Raw genomic sequence first — 6,431 nt, 5'->3', positions numbered from 1 at the left:
TGCAAAGCTAAAAAATAACTAGTTCTCCTTCCCATCATTGGGTCACTTTTGTTCCCATGAGATCCTATATCAGTGATGGCGAACCTATGGCACGTGTGCCACAGGTGGCACGCGGAGCCATTTGTCAGGGCACGCGAGGCGCAGCCCTGTCAGCTGGCCAGCGCGCATGCGCACGCTGGCCAGCTGAGTTCACCTTTTTAAAAGCTATTTTTCGCCTTCCCCAGGCTCCAGAGGCTTTATAGGAGCCTGGGGAGGGTGAAAAGAGCCTCCCCCGCCCCCCCGGAGGCTTCAGGGACCGTCCCTGATGCCTTCGGAGTGCTTAAAACGACCCTCCGAGCAACCCGGAAGTCACTTCCGGTTTGCTCGGAGGGTGGTTTTAAGCATTCCGAAGGCTTCAGGGAAGCCTCCGGACGGTCCCTGAAGCCTCCGGAGGGCCTCTGGGGGGTTGGGGGAGGCTCTTTCCGCCCTCCCCAGGCTCCTATAAAGTCCCTGGAGCCTGGGGAGCGCAAAAAAAGCATGTAAAAATGGGGGGGTCACACGTTGTGCATGGATGCACACTGAGGGGGTCACGCGCTGCATTATGGGTGCAGCATGCCCGCACACGACCCCCCTGCGCTCCCCCCCACTTGTGGCACACGAGCCAAAAAAGGTTCTCCATCACTCTCCTATATGCTCTTCAACACTCCACGTGTTTTGAGGTATTGCAAGGAATTTTGAAAGGGAGAAGTATGGAGAGAATAATGGATTAGACAAGGAAGGCTTTAGGGAAGAAGGGAATTTTGCAAAATCAAATGAAACTAAAAGTTTTTTAAAAAATGAAAAAGTGAGACAAATAAAAAAAGGGAATAAGTGAAAATTAAAAGAATTAAAGAAAGAAAAAGGGAAAAGGTTACTTGCACAAGGTATGAAGAGAGGAGGTTGAAGAAAGTGAGAAAAGAACTGTTGTTCTTTTCTTGTTAAATAGAGGGAGGCTACAAGCATAAAGGTTAAGCAGAAAAAAGTGAGTCAGAAGGAGGCATAAAGGTATAAATGCATCAGAAAGCTATAGAAACAATAGCCTTCAAAGGCTATGGAGAATAAAAGGGAACTATAAAAAAGAGAAGATTCTGAAGGAACAAAAGATCAAGGGAAAATGCAGGTGTGAAAATGAGAAAACATGGAAGAAAAGTGATGAGAAGTTTGGATTTCAAGATATTCAGATGAAGTGTGAGAGAAGAAAGGCAAGCATAATGCACAGGGAAGAAACCTATGTGGGAAGAGTGAATGGTAGAGACAATAATAACAGAGACATGTGAAAGACCATGGATTACAGGAGACTGCAATGAGTCAGTGAAAGCAAAGAGTAAACAAAGTATGAGAGTTGACTGCCAAAATGAGAATCAGAACAACAGGAGTGATGAAAAAGGAAGTGATGAGCAAGAGATATGAGCTAAAGGACAAAAAAAAAAAGACCATGGAAAGTGACAATCGAACAGCAACATGAATAAAAAAAAATAGTAAGGAAAAGTAAAATGCAGAAGCTAAATCAGACATGGGCAAAGGGCCCCGAAGAAGTTTCAGCACAGAAGAACATTTAACTGCTAAGTTTATGGTGTAAAGAGCCACTTCAGGGATACCTGGAACTGTACTACTGAGACTGCACTGGATATTGATTTACTTTTCCACAACTCCGACTTTAAGAAAGAGAAGGGATTAATGTATTGTCCCCTAATTGCTGTGAATCATTTGGTATGAGTACATAACAAGATTATTTAGCACCATTTTTGGTTCGATGTATACAATAACATGTTAAGGGCTGCATTAGAGTTTAATGTTTTAACGGATTTTCTGGGATTTAAAAAACATATCAGCTGATTTTCTATTTCTATAAAAGATATTTATTTATTTATATTATTACAGCCACTCATATCATTAACATATTAACATAATAAGAGTTTTGTTTGTAACCATCGGGTTCCTTTAATTTATGGGCTTGAATTTGCCAGGGAATTAAATTTAAACCACTTTCTTTTAAGGTCATGATTTTGGAGATGGTTTCCCAGCACCATTTTTATTTAATCAAAACCCAGTGGGAAGATCTCAGCTGGCTCCAAAGCTAGTTCCAAGATGTATTAGTAACAGGAGGTTTCTATATCCATCAAATCCTATTGATTAGAGGAGGAGTTAAAGCTACTGCAAGAAAATATGGACAGGGTTTTGAAACTTTGTTTGAAGTAAGTCAAGATTTTGTGCAGCCCATTCTTGTAATTGTAGCTACGTTTACAAGCTAAGGAAAACGAGTGTTGTGAAGGGCATCCTTTGCTGCAGTTTCTTTCCAAATCTTTCTAAGATAAGTAGTTTTACTTTCATCCTACCCAATCTATAGTTCACTTCAGTATATGGAAGGAAATGAATCTGAAGGTGTCAAAGCAAATGAAGAAAAACGAAGGTGCAACTTTTGTCTTGTAAGAAAATCAGGAAATGGAATTCTCCATAAACTATAAGCGATGGTAATACCTCTGCAGTACAGCCAACTCTATCAGCTCCTGTTAAAATGATAAATTGACTATATAGAACTCAGCTGGGATAAGCTATGTAGAGAGTAATGAATCCTCAAATACAGATGCTGCTGAATGTTGCCCTGTAGGATTTAGTCTAAACAAATGAGATACTGCTATAAAAAATATTGTGAGAAAAAGTATGTGCTGCTTTAAATCCAGGAGAGATATCTGCAGAAGCCTATACGTCTGTAGGAAGTGACAGTGGCTATGTCAAGTTTGAAAAACTGAGGCATTATCTTCAAAGGTGTTTTTCTCAACAAGCTTGAAATGTAGAGTGTCCATTTGTTTCAGGAGATTTCATCTGGGACACATTCCAGTCAGCTTCTTTGAGAAATGATGGGACAAGTATTCAGAAAAAAATGACTTAAAATTGGGAAGCTGAAGTCAGTCTCAATGGAACATTTTGAAAAAAATAAGCAAAAAGTTTAAAACCCCTCTGGAGTCATTTGATGTACCACCATATATCTAAGTTGAAATAAGTAAATAAGAGCTCAGACTAATCATTTCATTAAGCAAAATGGGTTATTGCAGTGCTTCTGAAATAGTGGGGTGGGCCCCACAGGGGGGGCGCGAGGCTCCGTAAAGGGGGGCTCAGCTCAAATTATTTTATATATTTTTGTTTTGCAGGTTAAAGTTTTTTTTAATATTGTGTTCCTTTAAATCCTGTGCTCCTTTAAATCTTTTCTGCTACAGTTAATAAAGCTATTCTTTGTTGTAAATTGATCCACATTTCTTTTTTTTTATTCTCTTATACGTTAATAAGGATACAGTGTTATGCAGAGGTGTACTTGTAACAATTTTATAGACAAATGATACTATTTACAGTCGCGCGGGGTGTGTGAAATGTTTTCTTCTTCCTAGGGGGGGCATGACAGAAAATAATTGAGAAGCACTGGGTTATTGTGATTGGGTGACAGTTGGTGGTTGATGTAATAAGCAAATAATGAAATTTCCCTGCTCAATCTACTGGTCCTATCTGGTACACCAGATTTTCACTACCTCTTCTGGCATACTGGCCCGTATATGGAGGAACCACCTCTGGGAGAAGTTCCATTCTTGAAAAATTAGGATGAAGTTGGAGATATACTCTTTGCTTTGCAATATGTTAATCTATTATTTTTTTTAAAAGATGCATAGGTGCTTGTAACGGAAGAAGGGGCACCGAAGAAAGTGATGAAACATATCCAAACAACAACATTTTGGCATAATTGTGATTGAAAATGGATACCTATGGTTTTGCACCACTATTATACTTTATATGGAAAGAGCTACATGAACAGTTATAATTTACTTGAACAGAATTAGATAAAACTACTTAGTGATATGAACAAATCATACATGAAGAATAAGATCATGCCTACTAGCTTTCTGTTCATCTCAATCTGTAAGTCGATCCTATATAGTACATTATACTGTATATACTTATGGATTCCACATACCGTAATTGTTTTTCCCCTTTAATAATTACAAATTGAAAATAAAAGGTTGCCTATAGATATTTAAAAAGTGTGGAAGGTTTTTTTTTAAATATAAACAATTATATAAATAACTCATAGTTTAAACTGAGGTGCAAAAACTTATCCAAGTCTGAATTACCTTGTAGTATCCCTTGGGTGGCCTTTCAGATTCTTTCTCCATGTTATGAAATATTTGGGAATTCTAAATGCAGTTTGAAAGCTTTAATCTTGAAGATCTGTAAGCACTTAATTATTCTATTACAAGTATAGTCTCCTGCTTGTGGAACTTCTACGTATGGTCTGGTCTGGTCTGGTCTGGTCTAGTTTAGTCTAGTCTAGTCTAGTCTTTATTGTCATTGTACAAAACAAATACAACAAAATTGGTTTTAGCCTCACTGGTTCAAAATTATAGCGGAAATGAAAAAAGAAAGGAAAAGAAAAAACTAGTCATATGTGTGCATGGAGTGATTGTGATTGTATATATTGCTGGCTTAAGCATTTCATGGCTGGCTAAAGTATTTTGCTTTCTCAGATGAAAGTCAAGACAGGAGCTTTTTTCCCCTGACCCACTAAATACAACAGAACAAAAAGTCAACTCCATAGAAAGACAGGAACTATGCTTTAGTGATATTGGATATATAAGATGTGATGGAATGTGCAATTGAAGAAGTGTGTGTGTGTGTGTGTTTGAGTATTTGTGGGAATTTTGGCAATTGAAACTTCCCAGAGCAAAGGCAGGATATTCCCAGAGAAAACCCCCAACAAAGAAAATATGCAGTCCTGAATTGGATGGTGCAGGAAGGAAAAAGTTCAGAGTATCCACACACTAGAATCTTGATGGAGAACCTATGGCATGCATGCCACAGGTGGCACGCAGAGCCCTCTCTGTGAGCATGCGAGCCGTCGCCCAGCTCAGCTCCACTGCGGAGGTACACGCTCCTCCCACAGGCCAGCTGCTCTTCAGGTCTCTGCCGTGCATGTATGTGGGGGTGAGTAGCATGAGGGAGATGCATGTGCATGCACAGGGCAGGGGAGAACACAAGGGTGTTACGTGTGCATGTGCAGGGAGCCTGGGCAGAGAGGGTGCCATGCGCACATTGCAATATGTGTGTGGGTGCGCACTTTTGGCATGCGACGACAAAAAGGTTAGCCATCACTGCACTAGGTCAGAAGATTATAGCTTTAGACTGACAAGGCTCTATTAAGTGTAAGGAAAAAAGAACTGGACTTGATTGGATTTTATTGTGTTGTCTTTGGACTTAGGCCTCATATAAGCAGACATTTAACATAGTGTGCTATAGATTATGGCTATATATAAAAGTCTGAACAGAATTTTTTTTTCAAAATTTATACATTTCCAGATTTGTATTAAAAGGAAACAAGGCAGCATATATTCTTCTGAGCAATCCTGGCCACAAATTATGCAATTTGCAGTGGACAGCATTTATATTCAATTATTCCACTGGGAAAGGGAGGTCCATGAAAGCATTTAGAGAAAGATAATTCCACAGAATCCATTTTTATTTGTTTTGTATTTTAGATGACCCAGCCAACAGCCCAGAACAATTATAATGAGTTTAAACATTTAAATCCAAGTTTACTGAGATTTTTCCTATAACAAATCTGCTTATTTGATCACATTCCAAGACTACATTTCTGATTTAAACAAGCCTGAGTCTGGTGCTTGGATCTTATCTTGGAGAGATAATGAGAATCTGTGTGATAATGTGTTGAAAATACTATTCAATCCAATATTTTTAATAATAATTTTTATTAAGGGGTATATTATACAGATGAAACTAATATAAATTATAAAAATAAAAGGAAAAAATAAAAAAAATATTGCAGAAAAAGAAAAAAAAAGGAAAAGAAGAAACCTCCTCCTTTGTTCCCAGAAAATATACTTAACATTAACAAATTATCACTGTCTCTTAAAACACAACCATCCATCTCTTCATCCCACACCCACGTCTATTCTCTATAAACAAGTCTTTAAAGCCTCATCACTCCATCATGTGGTCAGCATGACTACATACCAAGGTGCAAAGAAGGCTGTTTATCTTCCCTCCAAAGTGGTATCTATTTATCTACTCACATCAAACTGCTAGATGGGCAGGAATCAGGGACAAGAAATCAGATTTCAATCTGTTGCGCAGCACTCAGGTCTCAAAACCCAGCTGTCAGCCTTCCAGCTAACACACTCAACACAACATCTTTATCTGCTGAGCCATTGTACCTCCTACACACACAACCTCAGTATATATTCTCTGCTCTTTCGCTCTCCCTCTCCCTATATTTATCTATCTATCTATCTATCTATCTATCTATCTCTCTATCTATCTATCTATCTATCTATCTATCTATCTATCTATCATCTATCTATCTATCTATCTATCTATCTATCTATCATCTATCTATCATCTATCTATCTATC

Source organism: Natrix helvetica (assembly GCF_964273705.1).
Source record: "Natrix helvetica genome assembly, chromosome: 7".
Lineage (NCBI taxonomy): Eukaryota > Metazoa > Chordata > Lepidosauria > Squamata > Natricidae > Natrix > Natrix helvetica.
The sequence above is the reverse complement of the archived record's forward strand: the minus strand, read 5'-3'. Positions refer to the sequence as shown.